Genomic DNA, 19153 nt, shown 5'->3' with positions numbered 1-19153 from the left:
CTACCCTAAACAACAGTTTAGGTTAGTCAGAAAGTGAACATGTTACAACAAAAATAAATAACGATAGCACTTAACGACGAAGGCACGCTAAAAGCCTTCCGGCTTCTGAATGCTCGTTCCCATCCTAAATGTAGTTTGTTAAGACCTGAATTTATAGTCAAATCCTAGGGTTCAACTCCTGTATCGAATCTATGTGCATATTAATATATGTACAAGAAATTCTGATACTAAACTCCATGACATGACATTCATCTGAGTTTAGGTAGGTAAGTATAATCGTATCATCATCAGCATCATTTAAAGCGCAAGATTTTTGCTACTGGCCTTAGACCTCCTCCATAGATTTCCGGAAAGACTGGTTCGAAGCAACCGCATCCAGAATTTTTCGTCATCTGTCCACTTTACAAGTGGATATTCCATGCTATGCTTACCGTAATAGTCGAACACAAAAGATTAAAACCGCATTCTACTCTTTTTTCACGGTAAGTGGAAATGCATATTGTTGATTTATTCTTTATGCGCATTTCATCTTATCTTTTGAAATAAAAGGAACCACAATATACATTATAATCATAATAAAGGGTAAATAATTCGAATAATCAATCAATTAAAAACTAAATCGTTCTTAAAATTTAGCGTATAGCACTTTACACAGTTATTATAGGCATTAGAAGTTTCAACAAGTAATAAAATTAATTTTAAATTATTAAATTAATTTTAAAAGTTATATATATTAAATTAATTTTAAAAGTTACATTAATTGTTACATTTTCCGCTTATAACTATAATCATATTCATTTGTTAAACATCATGTTGTATTTGTACAAAACAAAAAAAATTAGAATGAAATTGATAATATCGAATCCTTGTGGCAGGCGTTGTTAAATCTGTTACTTAAGTAATTATTTTCAGAGAGTATTGCATAACATCCTAGAATAAAAACCCAACCGAAGCGAACGTGTGTACATAACGTAGGTTTTTACTTTTCAGGCCTTTAATGTTTGATAAACGAGCGTGTTTGTGAATTGCTGAGTCTGCAATTCCAATCAGTCGTCTCTTTCGATACTGAAAATAAATAAACTTACTCGTATTTTTCGCGGCATTATTCGAACAACTGAAAAAGCTTTCACGTAAGGTTTTTATTTTTCGTTTATTTTAATCCCACATCAATAACGTAAACACAAATATTAACTAGAAACATTAGAACAAGCCTTTTTTTTTTAATATTTAATATTGTGTTATACCATAGTACAATTTAAACAATTGAATATCATGAATATATATGTGGGAATATTGAAGTTTATAGTTCATTACTTTGTAATAGGTTAGTAAGATTTATTTTTATGAGAGTGGTATCTCTACGATTGTCAAAAAACGTTGTACGTCAGGTAAGGTGTATGCGCGATGTGATGAAGGACAGATGTCATGTTATTTGTAAAAAGAAAATGAAGCATTTTCCGTAGTTAAAGATTGTGTTGCTCAAATTGAGCCCCATTCCCCATATATTTTGAATTTTCAATAAAAAAATAAGCTCGTTTTGAATCAAAAAAATTAAATAAATTTTTAGCATTCGGTTTGTATCGTCAACCCACAACCAAAAATAACAACAAAATGAAGTGGATATAAGATTTAAATTAAACTCCAACTGCAATTTTTTATAACATCAATATAATCATCTATCAGTCTCACATCTTTATATTCTCTATCCATGTCACTTTATAACTCTAAACGATATTGTGTTTATTGTTGTAACTGTGTGCTTGCATTTAAGTCACATAAATGTATACAACTAAAGGCTTACGCCAAATCTATTTACTAATTTCTCCAATATTGGTAACTGAATCTGCAGACGACGGCAAGCCGCTCTGCCAGGTCCAGAAAGAAAGATACACAATTTTTTGATACATAATTATTTATTTTTTAGAGCAAGTATAACACGAATACAGTGGTTTTAAAGTGCGCGTCGGTAAATTAGTACCACGTCTATGACACTTACTGATTAGCGCCATCTAGTAGGTTTTAGGGAAATGTTTTAAAAGAGGTCTGTCTATTTACCATGCGTTTTAAAAGATGAGAGGTACGAATTAAACGAAAAAAAAGAGAATACAATTAAATGAAATATTTCAAAAGTTGTTAAAAGCGTATAGATACGTTTTAAATACGCAAAGGACATAGTTTTTGGAAAAGAAAAAAAATAATTTAAAACTTAAGAGTAAGTACAGCAAGTAATTAAATCTATAGATAATACACTTTTCCACATCTCTATAGAAAATTGTTTAAGAGAAGATTAAGCTACCATATTGGTCTTGGTTACCAAAAAATAATAATTATAATACATAATCTAAAGTACTCTTAGAAGTATTACAAGTTATTGTAGAAAGATATTTTAAAAATTTAAAACTTAAAGTTAACGAAATAGATAGTTACAATCGTTTAGTTTATGAAATAAAGTATTTTGAAATGAAAACAATTAGATTATTCACACAATAGCTAAATTTAAAAATTAATTACTCTAGATAAAAGAACAATTTTCATAATAGGCCTAGAGTATACATCAGATTAAGTTTTTACAATAATAGCTCGAATATGATAATAGTCATTTACAATTTAATCATACAACCTAAAGGCCAAGACTGAGGCTGGCTATCCTATTTCAACAATAACATAGAGTTCAATTTTACGTTTGGTTTTTCTTTGTGCCACTTATATCTCTTTTGAAATGTATTCAAATAATCAGCCTACCTTTGCTTCCAAAAGTTCTGACGAAGTTCATATATTTCGCGATAGATATTTAGTCTGTTATCAGGTTCTTCAGAAAAATTTCCTTTGCGAAATGATGTCAGACTGCTGCCAATAAAGAAATGCGTAGTTGAAAGAAATTGTTCTTCACCAGCTAAATCATTAAGTGGTGTTATAGGTCCACACCATCTTGCGTTAAAAATGTATACAAATGTTCATAATGACATTAAACAAATTTTACAGAGCTACTATGTAACTCCCCCAAATAAGCTGCGTGAGGAATTTTGAAACGCCATTCAATTGTTTCTGTATTTACAAAATCTAAAATTTGTACAAATACATCTATGAACATGTGGTTATCGTTAACGAAGCAAATTATTTGCTTAATTTAATAGTTCCATTATTAATAGTTCCATTGTCACTATATATTTGAAAGCATTTACCTCTTCTAAATGAATCAACGTATTGCGTTAAAAAAATTCTTTAGTAGTTAGATTAGATACTAGTTCAATATGAATTGCCTTTGTGCGAATGCAATCAATTAAACATATGTAACATTTTGTTATTAGCGGTTTTCTTACGTGTGCTACCTTTACGGATAATGGGCCTGCGTAGTCTATTCCTATAAACAGAAATAGTCGAGTAGGTGTTACGAGACATAAGTAGGTCTACCATTAGTTGAGAAACAACCTTTGTACCTGAAAGCGAACGCCAAGTGCGGATATCAATTGACGAACACGATTTCTAGCATTCAAAGGACATAACCCCTAATCTTAACCCCTTAAACTGGACAAACATTGTCTGCGTCCCTGCATGCAATAGCTTTGCATGCTCATTTTTTATTTACAAATCAGTGACATAACTGCGTGCTGCGGGCTTGAGACGTTTGTGCAGTAAATGTTTTTACATTCATGACATGTCAAGTATTCTCTTCTATCCCATTGGAGCTTCTAAGCACTTTAACGCCATCTCGTAGTGACTGATAACACCACTATGAAGGTTACTTAAGTGTTATAATAAAAGTAAGAACTTTGTAGTTAATAGTGTTTTGTGATAGTGTGACTTAAACTCGCTAGATGTCTCTGTACTTGCACAGTTAATAGTTATCTCTTATAGTCAGTCACTAACTGCAAATGCTTAAAATGTGAAAACGGAAATGCATATAAAGCACTAATGAATACTTATTTTAATTACAACATCATTAGTCGAACACTTGTACCAAGCAACTTAGTGACTGATTTTGTTTGTAATATTTGTATAATTGTTCACTATTTATTTTATTTATGTATTTGTTTGTATTTTGGAAACGATTACTTCCCATATCAACATCACTTGGTATTTAATGTAGATAATTATAATCCCGTATCTTCATCTCTTACTATGTTCCATTATGACAATTTAATCTTACGAAATTTAATAAACATATTTTTAATTATTACGGGAAAAATATACAGATATAATAATACTAATCATGACACTTCTGAAATGTCAGTTAAAGTAAAATAATATTTTTGTTTGACGCTATCTCTGTAAACTTATTTGTACAATTTAATTATCCTTCCAATAAATTAATTGTTATGAATTATTCTTCCAGTAAAACTAAGAGATGGCAATTTCACTAATTCCTGGAAGTTTTAGAAAGAGCCATCCATTTATTCTCGTAAACACTACCAAAGCCTTAAATAATGCAGTAGTTAAAAAATGACAGAAGTCGCTACCTAGCGGTAATTTTGTACAACTGTATTCCCTGCGCAGTTTAAAAAAGAGACAAAAACAAACCAGGTATTAAATATGTACTACTAGATAGCGCTGATTACAAACTGTTGAAACGTTATTTCGACATAATAATATCTTTTTAAAATAAGTCTTCAAAAATTTAAACGTTTAAATTGTTTATAATAATGTGACGGTCTGTTAACAGGGAGTTATTTTTTAAAATTACAACATTTTTAATCACTATAAGGTTCTGAAATAATTATAACTTTTAATTAAAAGTATAATTATACTTAATGATCTTGAATATTATCATTGGATGCATTGATTTAATTAGTAAAGGCGATGTAAAAACGATCTAACAATATTGTGCTAATTCTTGAATTTTTATGTTCTATTTAATATAACTATTCTTAATTAATGAAGTTGTTGTATTTTAAAATAATATTCAAATTTCTACTCCATTTTAATGTTAACGTGTCCATAAAACTGACGAAATAATAATCTAAAATTTCGGTTTACGTTTTACGGTTCTACGTAATAAATGTCACACAAGACTATTTAGAGAATGGAACTGCATTTCGGACGAGCATTAAGCCCTCCCACTGGTCGTTATTAACCTTTCAGATGGCATTACATCATTCTTCATCACAGGTATGGGTATCCAACTCTCACCGCATTGAAACTTCCTATAGCTTTGCTTGATTCGACAGTGAAACATGAATTAATTAAACAAACAATGAATTTATTATTACTACTGAATATATTATTTATAACAAAAACAGGCATTTTATTGAAAAATATATGTACAGAATTCGTGGTTGTTAAAAATTGGATTTTATAGACATCAGTTTCAAACCCTTAAGAACACATGTTTTCCATACGTGAATAGCATACGCCACCCTCAACCTGATAAGGGATTTCTTATGCAAAATGGTTTACTCTGATAAATTGGCGTATTATTTTAACATTTGACAGGAATGGTAGAGATTTTCGCCTCATCGTCAATTTAAATGATGGCGCATTATATACGAGGAGTAAAAAGATGCTGAGACTTCAAAACGCGTAGAAAGTAATTCATTTTGAAATAAGTTTAAGTATAAGTAATTAAATAATCAGAACATTGTTTCTTCTCCAAGTTTTAATAAATATATTGGGAATCAAAAGTAAACATTTTCTTTTGTTAAATGTTGTACTCGACAATAATATTTATTGTTAATTTATTCTAATTATAACCACGAATGACGCAATCATTCGAGTTTCTCAGAAAGGCTTTATGAAGAAAATGACTCCCACAGAGATAAAAAATAAATTAAAATGCATTTTTTAACATTGACAACAAATACAAAAAATCGTATATCGGGTAGATGAAAGGAGAATAGAATACTATCTGAGAAAGATAAATAAAAACACAATAAAAATTAACAAAAAGACTACCAGAAAATATATTAAAAATAGAACACTAAGATACAAAAACTAATATGACATTCAAGTTATTATAACATGGAGCTTAAGGCAGGAAGCAGGAGTGAGTTACAATATTAAAAAGGGATTAGACTTATATAAGTGTTACGATAAACCTATTCTTATCAGACAGAATCCAAACGGTTTATCAAAGAAGTAAGTGTTGTTTTTAAAAATATTATATTATATCTTTTTGATTGTGAAGGATTTTAGAGCCAGTATTAAGACATGGGGTTGCCTGCTATCTAAAGGTCTCAGAGACCTTGCGCTCGCGGTTACTCCTTGATGCCTTGATATAAGTAACATAAGAGCTTGGAGGTTTCTTATTCAAGTGAAATAAATAATATAACAATCCGTGCAGAGGTTCATGAGGGTGTCTCAGAGCATAGTTAATGCGAAGAGGTTTAGGCTAAGCGCCTTCATGTCACTTCAATCTTAATGGACCTAAAAGTACCAACGACTAAACAGCACGAGCAAAAAACGATGAGACTGCTCTTGACTTTATATGATTAAATGTTTATAATATAAAGATCATGTTCATCCCCTTTTCAGCCGTATTTTGTCCAATGCTGATGAACATGACCGGTTGAATGCAGCCTGCAACCAATTTCTTCCGACGACCTTAACTAGGTTCTAGTTCACCTTGTGGTTGGTATTCCTACGCTGTGGTCACCACTCCATGGTTTCAGTTTTACCCTGGCAACCTTCTCTTTAGCACGACTTGTGGTTCGCCCATTGTAACTTTAACTTGCCGATCCTCTGTGCTGCACTACCGAAGAACATACAAACAGGCTGTAAATAAAATAAATGGTTGTCATTTACCATAATTAAACAATGTAAAGGTATTGAAAAATAAAGCAGGCTTCGGTTTGAATGGATCTGTGAATCTGAACCAAATTACTAAACATTTAATTTTAAAATTAATATAAATGAGATTGAGTTGAAAAATTAAATACTTTAGTAACACTAGTGACAGTCCAAGTCGAAGTAACTTCTCGGGGTTCCTTGTGCTAGTTCATGAAGTGCCCTTTAAGCGATTTAAGAGCTCGGCGGCCAACTTTTCAATCTGTAAATAATAAAAGCATTTTATTTTACTTTATGATTTTTACAAAAAAATAAAAGTGCTGATTCTACTATTTTCATATTTAAGTGTAATTTTTTAATATTCGCTTTTCGAAAATTGGGTCTTAACGAAATATAAAAGAAAATATAGCCGAACTGGTATTAGAGCCTCAAGCGATCTAGACGTTAAAATTAAATTTCAATTAATTACATTATTTTCAGAAATGTGAATTTTATTTTTGACTCAAAGAAAATAAATTTTCTTGATATATCTGGCATTCATCGGGCGAAGAGGATAGAGTTTTTATTCTTTATTTACTAACGACACTCCCAATAATTTGTAAAATCCTCCCGATAACTCATAGATAGCACTTCTATACCCTTCCATACAATGCTATACATACCATGCATATCTTAGTGCATGGCACAAAACCCTTCACATTTTCTCGAAACCACAGCAACATAAGATCGCATTGTACTGTCTTCATACCGAATTAATTTTGGAATACTATTGGACATCTATTACAACAACCAAAAGTCCTTTTATAATAAGTAATAAACTTTGGCCTTTACTACTACATTAGAACCTACCATACTATCTAAAATTGGTAATAAATCATAATCCAGCGTATTATGTTCGCGAACTGATGACGGCCAGTCTTAAGCCTTGAGCGAAAACTTAGACCGAGTTACTGGTTCAATATCTCTGCTTGTTAAAGCATGGCACAGTAATAAAAAATTCTGGTCAGAAAAGTTTTTTTCTACAACCTCACTTTACGTGGCTGCTACTTGTGTAAGTGTTTTGATTTAATCCCCTTATTAATTTTTAATTTATCGCTTAAACAATAAGCAAACGCGTCCTTTATCATATAGGTCCTTATGCATCTTATGTAATACGCTACAAGGAACTAGCTGCTATGTTCTTTATATCCCCATTAAATATTTTACTTGCCGACTGAATTGATTCGAATCTTTTTATTTATTGTCCTTGATTTGCTGCTTGCTTTCTTTACTTTTATTGCCATAAACCGAACAAGTTTCGTTGTGCGTATTAATAGACTAATAGTCCGGTATACAAATATTCCAGTTATGGAAACGAAAGCAAGGAAATGACCGGAAAGCTTGGAAAATTGCATAAGGCTCCTTATCTACTATGTTTATTGCTGTTGCAGTAATTCTGGTCTCTTTAGCGTCTTACTCCATATTAACACTACAAAAATATTTAAGAACAGTTAGCGTGAAATGAGAAAACACAATATATATTCGTATAACAATGACAAAATGAAATGTAATATTATTTTTTTCTATTTTAACAGTATGGCCAGACTAAGTTTACACGTACAAAAAGTGATTGTTTATAGGTGCAAAAGCTTTAAAGGGATGAACATGTAGCTCATATTTTAGCAAGAATCATTAAAGCCTTTACACATATTTCCAATAACCCTGTGTAAACTTATCTCTCCGAAATATATAACCAATTTATTTTTTCTATTAGAATGCGATAGGTCAATAATTTTTAGCAGTACAAAGTCTGTAGCAACAGTAAGTAAACAATCATTATTTTTTAGTAATCCGAACTTGTAAAACGTTTTTTACGCATTTAATATTTCTGAAACCAAATAGATATTTGGATAGAGTTCAAATGAGCTGTACTAATCAGTCAACCTATGTATATACATACATATAACATTAATTATCTACTTCGTTCTTAATGTAACGGAAGCTGATCATATTGGCTTGCTTTATTAAAACTTGTTAATTGTCGGCTACAAAGTAAATATAAGGTCAAAAAACTTCACTGTTATTTAATACTCAATCGGCCTGCTTTACGGGATATTATCACCTTTTTTATAGTTTCACTCTCACCTCGTTATTTGTGTTTAACACATTCGAGTAAATTGATTGAGCTGTTCCAAATTTTACGTAAAAGTTTTGTTATACCATGCATTAGTTTTAAATCTATGCAATAATAAAATTTCCAGGTGAAATTGAAGTTATTTTTTATCAGGCCTAGTAGAAGAAAGCTTGCTTTGTTTTTACTATGATATTATAATATTAGTTCTAAGTTACTAAACGTTTATTATGCAATTTCTATACGTAATTTTATTTTTTATTTGCTTTGGTTATTTTATTATATTTTATGACCGAATGTAAGCAATATGTGACGACATTACTTTTTATTAATAAAATGTTTTAAAATCATCATGCCGGTTAATTTTTGTAGCATCACACGTCTAATATTTTGATACGGTGAAATTAGTAGTTTACACATCTGCCTAAAACACCTTATCCCATATCTATCCGTAACATCAAAGTAAAGCATGACGTACAACCCTCTCGTGGGTGCCAGCAAACCGTTAAAATGAGTAATGACGCCTACAATTCAGAGGTGTTAAACCTTTGTTCTTACAAACTATTTTACACTGATTATAAGATATTTTATTGATAAGATGGAAACAAAACATAATTAAATTCTTACAATTTTTGTGATTTCTTGTTTGCACAAGAAGCGTGCTATAAGGTAATAAATTTAGTTACGTTACCATGCCTTTAAACCGCAAGTCAGAAATAATTTAATCGAATTGAAATGAGGATTCAAAAGCCCGTGTACAATATATTATTATAATGAAAAAAAATTGTAATCAATATTTCTTAAATGAAAAAAAATGATTAGTTTTTACATAAACAAATGTATGGGCTTAAAAAAATGTCTTTAGTATTAATTCATTACTTTAGTATTAGTTAGTCCACATAGGTCACTGGTGGTCATAGGTCTCTATTATAAACTTCACATTAGACTAGTTGGAAGCTGCCTACATCTAGAGTCTTCCGTCGATCGAAACAGTGCAGGCAAGCTCAAAAACCTTATGGTCCCAGCGGCGTCTGTTCTGCATGCTAGGCGGCCTGCGCATTGTTACTTCAACTTCTTTATTCAATCTGCTGGTCAAAAAGTGAATATAGAACATATTCTATATTCACTTTTCGACACAGAGGTCTTTTTTTTGGATTTCAAATAAGTTCGGATCGAAACGGACTGCGGCCAGTTTTATATTATTTTGTACATTTTTATTTCTTCCATAAAACAGATATAATCAAATACATTTTTTTTTAAATTCAAGCAATAATATTTGAGTAATAGTCCTAAACTTGTGAACTTCTGATTTAATAAACAAAACGTACTTATTAGACTCTTTGGACAAATGTGAAAAAGCTTGATTATCATTTAATTTCATAGTTAGGAAACGCTCATTGATTCTGAGTGAAGAGGCACGTGTGTTGAGCACCTGCTTCCGTCGCTGATGGGGTTAAATCAATATTTGGGTTAAAATATTCAAATTTATTTTTATTTATTTTGTGAATCTTACACATTGCTTTGAGACTGTTTAATAAAATTTTTACTTTAAATATGAAAGAAGAGGTTTGGTTTAACAAAATCGAAAACTCGGATATTGTAATATTATCACAGTCTAGAATTTACTGGATTTCTCTGATCTTGAAGATGATTATCGGCAGTTCATAATACATTGCAGTAATGTTAGTCACTCACTTTAAAAAAATAGATTAATAACAGACACATAATTTATAAAGTTATGCGGTTCACAGACAAACGTACATCTATTCTCAACAAGAAAATGAGGTAACGTACACTATTTGAGTCCATGGGCCTCCAAACTCGACACTTAAACGTATATTGATATTTTTAAAAGAGTATATTATATTCTCATAGCTAATTGTTGGCTATGCTAGCTTCTAAGTTTTATTAAAACCGTTAGCATTTCATATATTATTAGATTCGTCACTATTGTTCAAATTGGATACATTTAGTTTCTAAATTTTGGATTAGCGGGTTTTTCGAAGCTATAAGGGTCATTAACGACACCGAACATCACCACATATAAATGAATGAATGGAAGCTGACTTTCTTTTATGATTTTTATTCTTTTTCTGACCTGACATACACTGCTACTCAAATAACATTTTTAGGATCGGCGGGTTTAAGAGAGAAGGGGATGCTCTATGGAGAGACCTTGCACGGTGACCTCTGGGCGGAGACCTCGGCATGGTATCCGATACTCGCTTAGCATTCCTATTTAAAGGAGCGTGAGGGGGCCGAATCTCGATTTTGTCGGTTGCTGCTACCTGACTTACATTACTTCCATTTGGGAAAATGATAGCGCTGGGAGAAAAAGTAGCGGAGGAAGCTCCAGCATCGGTACAAACAGTTGACGTTCATTGTTATGTACAAAGCTAGTCGTAATGTCATCGCGTCATCTAGAGCACAGGTCTCGGTCTTCGCACGGCGCGGCGTTTGATAGTATCAGAAGGGATTCTTTTATCAGTAGCGGCACTTACTATTGACGAATTTTATGATTTTCACTGTAGTAAAAGCAAGCGATTTGTGTTGCCTGTAGATTTTAATAACAGCTATTATTACGTTATTTATTCTAACATTCTTTTGATCTATTACTTTGCATTAGCTTTATAATTTCACTGGTTGATCACAAGCCTCTTAACGAAGTAAAGGTTCGGCCTTTAACCCCACAAGCCTATACAAAAGTTTTAATCCTCAAATACGCGAATTTTGTCATGATGTTTTCCATAACCGTCAGCGAGTATTGTAATATAATTCACACAAAATGTGCGGCCTCCCAGGGATTGAATCCCACGCCTTAGGATCTTCTGTCCCTAACCACTAGACTATCACTATTTATAATTTATTTTAATTACTTTTCCCAAAAAATTCTTACTTATGTCTATACTTTAATGATAAGGTAATAATACATATTTATATCAAAAATAAAGAGTGACGTAAAATTCTAATTTTGTAAAAAAAAACGACACAAGTTGATTCTATTTTAAACAAATACAGCTGATTAAGTTATTCAAAGCAGAATTTATCGTGCATTTGATCAAGTCTCACGGATAACAATCAAAGTTCAGTTGCACGGGCAGCCTTAAAATGGGAGGTAGCAAAAAATCAATAAAAGAAATATTCCGAGATTGATTGGCCCAGTCTGACCCTTTAGTGATGCGCTTGTTTTTTGTACGGTTTTATAAAAAATCGAATGTATCAGTGTTTATTTGTGACAATTTGCTTTGTCGGTTCGTGCCGATTTCCATTTGAAAAGAGTTTTTTTGTGTCAAGCGAACCGATCTGTAACAACAAGGTGAGTGACACAGGTATATAAAAGTGGATTAAACTTTTATTTAGAAAATCTTGATCTCGCTATTATAACCCTCGTTAAATAACTGATCATAATAAGAAACTGAAGTAATCTGTAATAAGTTTTAAACGATTTACTTTTATCGTAAGATTTAAAAAAAATATTTAAAATTATAGCTCATCTCTTGTGCTCATTACTCTAAAACCATATATTTCATGATAATTTTTTTCATATTAATAGTTATAATTATTACACGCGGTAACAAAAATCAAGTTAGACTTTATTTAATAGGTATACTATATTATTTTTTAAATACTATGTATTGTTTTTGATAATATTCAGATATTAAATAAAAAATTCTACAACGTTAAATCAAATATATCAGTTGTTATATTAAAAAAAAGGTAACAATTTTTAAACGTACAAACGCTTTTACATAATCTTTTCAGTAAATAATAACTAGTATAAATGGATGACATGTTTGCATAAACATATTACTTTTTGCAGCAGTCAGCAGTCTTGTTTTTGATACCTATATATTTAAACTTCTGTTTTTCTAAGAGTTTAGTTTAGTTTTATTAACTCATGTCCATCTGTTATAAGAACAGATGAGATACAAAACAGATTTTTATGTTAATAACCCCAAGTAATTCTGTATTACTTATATATAGTGGATTTACTTATAGAGCGGAATAGGCGAACGAAAATAAACACCTTCTTTTAAGTCACGATAATGGTAAAAACAATGGAAAATGTCATTCATGTATTTAAAATAGGCAAGGTCATATAGGATTTATAAAGTATAACAATTCTTAATTTAAAATAATCAATATCATACAAGTATCAAGATGTGTCGGACTATTATTGGTTGGAACTAAATCGACTACGTTACGACGGTTCAGGACATAAGTTCGGAATGAAGACGTAATCATCCATCAATCGTCTCTCGTCACAGAGATAGGCGACCGCACACCGCACCTTTTGGAAATCGTTAGGGGATCGTTTTAACGTCAATTATAAAACAGGCTTTGCCATTTAGCCGTTATATGCTAATACAGAAGTAAAGTAATGAATTTTTTTAATTACCTTGTCATTTTTAATAATTTCTTACTTATAAAAATTGGCATTGGCAGATGAATATGCTCTGGATTTCTTTATGATATCAAACCATGAATATTGAGATCCTTAAACCAGCAGTGGTGGGCAGACCACCTTATTAGGGCTGTTGGGAGGGACTAGATGCAAGCCGATTTCAAGCAAGTCTTATTGGAAGAAACCCTTGTACACCAGTGCACATCTTGGGGCTAAAATTAGGATAGAGATAATGAGAGTCAAAGCAAATTTCTTGATATTCTACCGATGCCTTCCTATTAAATCTAAAACTCGCTGTCTACCTTAATGTAAATACAGGCCAGTATAATACAACTGTATTTTATCGTATTTTATAATATACGATAGTATCATAAATGTGGGTGTACATATTACGAATAGTTTATAAAAAAAATAATAATAAAAAAACAGAAATCTGTGCTCTTTAAAGTTATATGGATATAATCAAAGAATACAAACCACACCCTGTCGTATCAAATGTTATACAATTAAATTAGCAGAGACAACATAACCAATTGGCGCAGTCAAATTATAAAAACATACGTTTGTATGCATATATGGTTGTATGGTGAGATTAAGACATCTTGTGCGTGCGGACACTGCGTGACGGTTGCAGTATATTAACGCATAATAAAATTACAAGAGAGTCCAATGCAAATTCGCACGCACAAGTAGTGTAATTGCATCAACGCAAATAAATCAAAGCTTTACCAGAGAAGAAATATAATACTACCTGTGAAGTGTAAAAACTTGCAACCTGTATTGCCGCTTGCGGAAATTTCCACAATTTCGGGATACCAAACAAATTACTAAAACCTCTAAATATTTTTTGGAAATTATTTTTTTATATAACATACTTATTTTTTGTATTTTAATAAGTTTAGTTTTTTTTCTTATTTTGATTACTAAAATTTATTTATTTCCTGTTCAATAATTTTGCTTACGTAATCATAAAACAAATCTATAGAAATCTTTTATAAAATTTTTTATACTATGTAGTTCAAGGTATACCGATGAACTTCTTAAGATCGACGGAAAGCACTAGATATATGCTGCTCCCAACTGCAGTGCAGGTTCTCCGGACGTAATGAGGGTGCTGGTCTAACATTTACCCTAACCTATATATAACACATACATACATGTAAACCTATCAACACAAACATTGTATATGCGTTGTTGTATATTGTTTTATTGTATGTGAGCTTAACTAAGTTAAGCTCTGAAAAATACATAGCTAGCGTGATTGATAGATTACTGAGACAATTTTATGTCAAGGTAAACGCCAATGTGCCGTTGACGTAAAATTGAAAATCTGTGTGACGTCATATAAGCGGACGATCACATGCTATCACACCTTTAGCCAGAAATCAAAAGATCTCACAGATAGGATAAATTATTGTAAAATATAACATGTCCTAAGTTAACATCCCGCGTGAGGTTGAAAGCGTAACACAAGGTGTGTTAGCAAAACCTTTTTAATTAGTATAAACAATAATGTAAAAATGTACCCGGCAACCCTGTAAGCAATCGGCTTATACCCTGCCGACGCAGGCTGGACTCAAGCGTGGCCGCTACCGCCGTACGCAACCAGCGAACAATACGCGGCAATCAGCGTTGTGTGATTTATTTTATTCCGAACGTGCGCGAAGTTATTGTAAAATAAAATTCACAAAACAAAACTCGCGTACTTACGCTGTGATTGCAAATTGCCGTATTTAATAAATATTGTAATCTTTTTGTCTTTATTATCCAATGGAAAGAGGCGTTACTCCAACTTACACAAATAATTTCTAATCTAAAAACAAGTTACTTAAAAGTTTCGTTACTCATTTAAAAAAGATGACAGCTAATCCCACATAAAACAAACTTCGCTAAAACTATTACTTAAGTCGTTTCGGCTTATTATTAGTGGTCAGCGGCGATAAAAATGATACCTTATCAATATAATAAAGTATAATAAATATATATAAATAAATAATAAAAGAGCTTAATATGAAATAGAGACACTCATAATATTTATAAAAGTTTCGACAGCGATTGTATAAAACTCTATAACAGCAGAACTTGGTGCAGGCGCAGTTGGTAGAGGTATCGTAAATCCGACGTCTAGGTAGCGCCCACGTTGCGGACCTCAGAAGCTCCTGATAATACAGCCTGATACGACAGTTTATTACTTTCCCTATTATCTCTACGGACATGCTTATTTTCAAATTATTGCTTACATTATTATTTACAGAGACTAAATAAAGAATATTGACTCAGGTTATAAACTCTTCTTTGTAAAATTGCTTTTAAGAATTACATTTGTATTTTCATTTTGTACTAATTTATATTTATTATAATATCCTTGAATTAGAATTTCTTTTCTACAATCTTTCATATGTTGACACTGATAGTATGTGTCTTCTGGTATAATCTGATAACAGCTACCAATCGAGTCGTGTTACACTCTCGGGCACGGGTGATAAATGCTAAAATTGTTACGAGTGCCCCAAGCGAGATCTGCGATTTCTTGTGTTCATCTATCATGGATTATCGGCTTAAGCGATCTAAGAGTTTAACGGCCTTTCAAATTGGAGGATGCTATTCATGAATTTTTCAGATCAGTGGCTCGCCAGAACATCCTCAAGCTTAGCCAGTGCTAGTAGAGGTTTCTAGAAACTAAGTCTTCGATGCTCTGCGACTGCAATCTTAAAAGTCTTACAACTTAATAAATTTCTTCGAAACTTAAAATTTATTTTAGACGGTATACCTATTTAACATTTATCCAACAAATTGAATACCATATTTTGATTTATTTCATAGTATCATACCTAATTGGTAAATTTTATGAAGGTGTATTTGGTGAAATTGATACAATTTTGTAAATACATACGTATGTACAAGACCTTATGACTCTCTGAGAGAAAGGTTTGCCGAAATATTAATCATGTTAATACGTAATCAATATTTATTTATGAATATTTTGTCTTTACGTTTGACGATAAAAAGTGTGATTAATGTACTCCGGGTCAACCATAGAAATAAAAATAAGCTTGTTTAAGTCTATATATCTCAAAGTGCTATAAAATTAGTACCAACTTCGTAGACAACTGTGACTGAGACAATAAACTTTCTTGTAATGCTGCAGATTTATAATGCATTAAAAACAGAGCCATATAGAATTTTTCACTAGTAAGTAAATCCTACTACATCGGGATCAGTTTTTAATTGATAATGCAGATTAGGAATGATTTGTTCTAACAAATATGCTAAAAGTATTTTTGAAAGTGATGACTAAAAATGCTTAGTTTTTTTCTTTTTTCAGATCAGGACCCATTAAATTTTTTTATTATTAGAGAAGGTCAATACAATTTCAATTTGTATCAAATTAGGATCTTCTGACATTATTTTTAACTTACACAAGCAATTACAGCCATTAGACAACAACAAATGACAACTAGCAATCGGAACTAGTCCGTGAACAAAAAAAACGCTGATGCGAGGATTCGAGTGGAGTACTTGCATTGGATTTTAAACTTGGTATTCTAAATAGCTTCGCATAATGATCGCTTGTCTGATATGCACATCACATTAGGTAGTTAATGTCTTGCTCATTTCGTCAGTTTCTGATAAAAGCAAAATTAAAACGCAGTAATTACGTCGTAACAACGGGTTGATTCTAAAATTACCACTGATAAAGTGATAGAAAAAAAACTTGACATTTTTTCGTTGTAAGGTGTAAGATACCTGAATCATAAATTCATTTAAATCGTGTAGTATTTTTCTCAATCTTAAACGTTAAATACAATTAATTACGCTGCAATTGCATTGAGCTACATAAATATTTCTTTCTAAGGTTAGTAAGAAGAAAATATCACATTGACGTGACCTAGAGTTACTGTTATTTACCGTTTATTTGTGATATTATTACATACTACGTGTGTCCGACGTAAAACGTCCTAAGATTTCACAAAACTAAAAACGTTTTCACTTTTTTAACATAATACATTAAAGTATTTTTCCCAAATAATTACACAGATGTCATAAATTTCAATTGTGGTTTTTTTTTAAATAAATCATAATAACACAGATTCTTCAGATGCAAACATTAAAAAGTAAAATCGAAAGTTTGCGGCTGTTTGAGGGTAAAAGTTCGACAAAAAGTTTAATGCCAGATTCACGATCATAATTACAACAAGGGAACTATTATTAGAAATCCAGAATACACCTGTTATACGCATAATGCGACGTTTTTTGTGCACGAACCTTTCACAAATTTACATATCTCCCGGTTCCTTGGGAGACTTAACGAGGATTATTATTTTTAACCGCAAAATGTAAACACGCCCTTTTCGAATGTCGGAGAATAATAAATAAATTAAATTAAAAGTAACGTACTTAAAGATGAAGAGTTACTGAAAAGTGTAATTAAAATTAATAATATATAATAAAAATGTATATAAAAGGGTTAAAAATATATTAATGTGTGCTATATATAGTAATAGATTTCACTGTCACCCGATTGCATGAAATAATATATTCGTAAGCTAAGTTCTCTACATCCTTCATAAACTTTAATTTATAACTTTAGAACTTATTAATTAATAAATAATCTAATATCTACCACCTCATAGCAAATATATTCCGTTAAAAAGAAACAATAATAAAGAAGTGAATTTTCTACATAAAATTGTTCTTAAGGCATAAACATGTTAATGGCTCAGGCTTAAGAAAATAGTCAAGGGAAACGATGGCTCTTCTATCGAATCTCTCAATCATCCTTTATTAAGGTAATGAAATGGATTTATAACGTCCAAAGGGATTTTATGTCAAAGTGCAGTTCATTGCCACCTGACAATGTCGGAGAAACAATGTAATTTTATGCTTAAATGAGCCTCATTTGGAGTGGAACTCGCTCGGAAAATTTCAATAGCTACGTAGGTTCCACGTCTTACTATTGTCCACAGGCCGAATTGCGGTTATGCTTTATATAAGAACAGAAGCGTAACGCATTTACACTGCCATGTAAAAAAACAAACCTAATTGTAGTAACGAAGACACTCTTTATGAAAATAAGTATATTTAAATTAAAATCAAAATCTATTTACACATGTAGGCTTTTCACGTTTGAATAGTCAACTATTTTAACTTTATAAGGTGCTCAACTGAACTCGACAGACTATTTTTGATTTAAATTTAATTATGTTTTCATTATAATATCAACCTGTTGTAAATAAGTCAACACACTATATTCCACAAATTCCATGAACAATAATAATTTACTTTTAATTTTAGGTTGATAACTAAGGAAAGGGTGATATAAATAGTTAGTTAATTTTAATTAAACAGAAGCAGTATTATATTCATTTTATTTCAGATTGTACGAAGTTGCGTACAGGAATCTGGAGGCATTTCGTAAAAAAACACAATAAAGTATTTATGTTCTCTATAAAACCTTAAGCCATGAACTCATATTTTATGTGGAGCCGCTGAACCCAATTACACTTGAATGGTTCGTCATGATCAGAGATTTTTGGGGTCCAATAAAAACTTATGGGAAGATTTATATGCTCACTAGGACGCTGAGGTCCATATTCTAATTCGTCTTATTAGCGTTGCAAGTCGATAATAAATTTTTACTAATTAATGAGCAAAAAGATTTAAAGACACAAATCAATCAGTTTCTTTTGTATTATTTTATACGTGCACTTTTATTGAACCGTAAAAACTGTACCAAGTTGCCCGAATCAGATAATTCAATTATATCTCAATTTATTTTAATAAATTACCATTAATTTTTTGACTTTTAATTTGTTAATACTATTTTTAATAAAATCTATCAACATCAATACTTTTGGTATTATTCAAAATCTTAGTGTTTATATTCTAAAGTAACTTTGAACAAAAAATTAGAGTAG

Source organism: Battus philenor, unplaced genomic scaffold (genome assembly GCF_028537555.1).
Source record: "Battus philenor isolate CCGP_79_NKW_IND1 unplaced genomic scaffold, ilBatPhil1.0.hap1 SCAF_4, whole genome shotgun sequence".
Lineage (NCBI taxonomy): Eukaryota > Metazoa > Arthropoda > Insecta > Lepidoptera > Papilionidae > Battus > Battus philenor.
Note: the sequence above shows the minus strand (reverse complement) of the source record.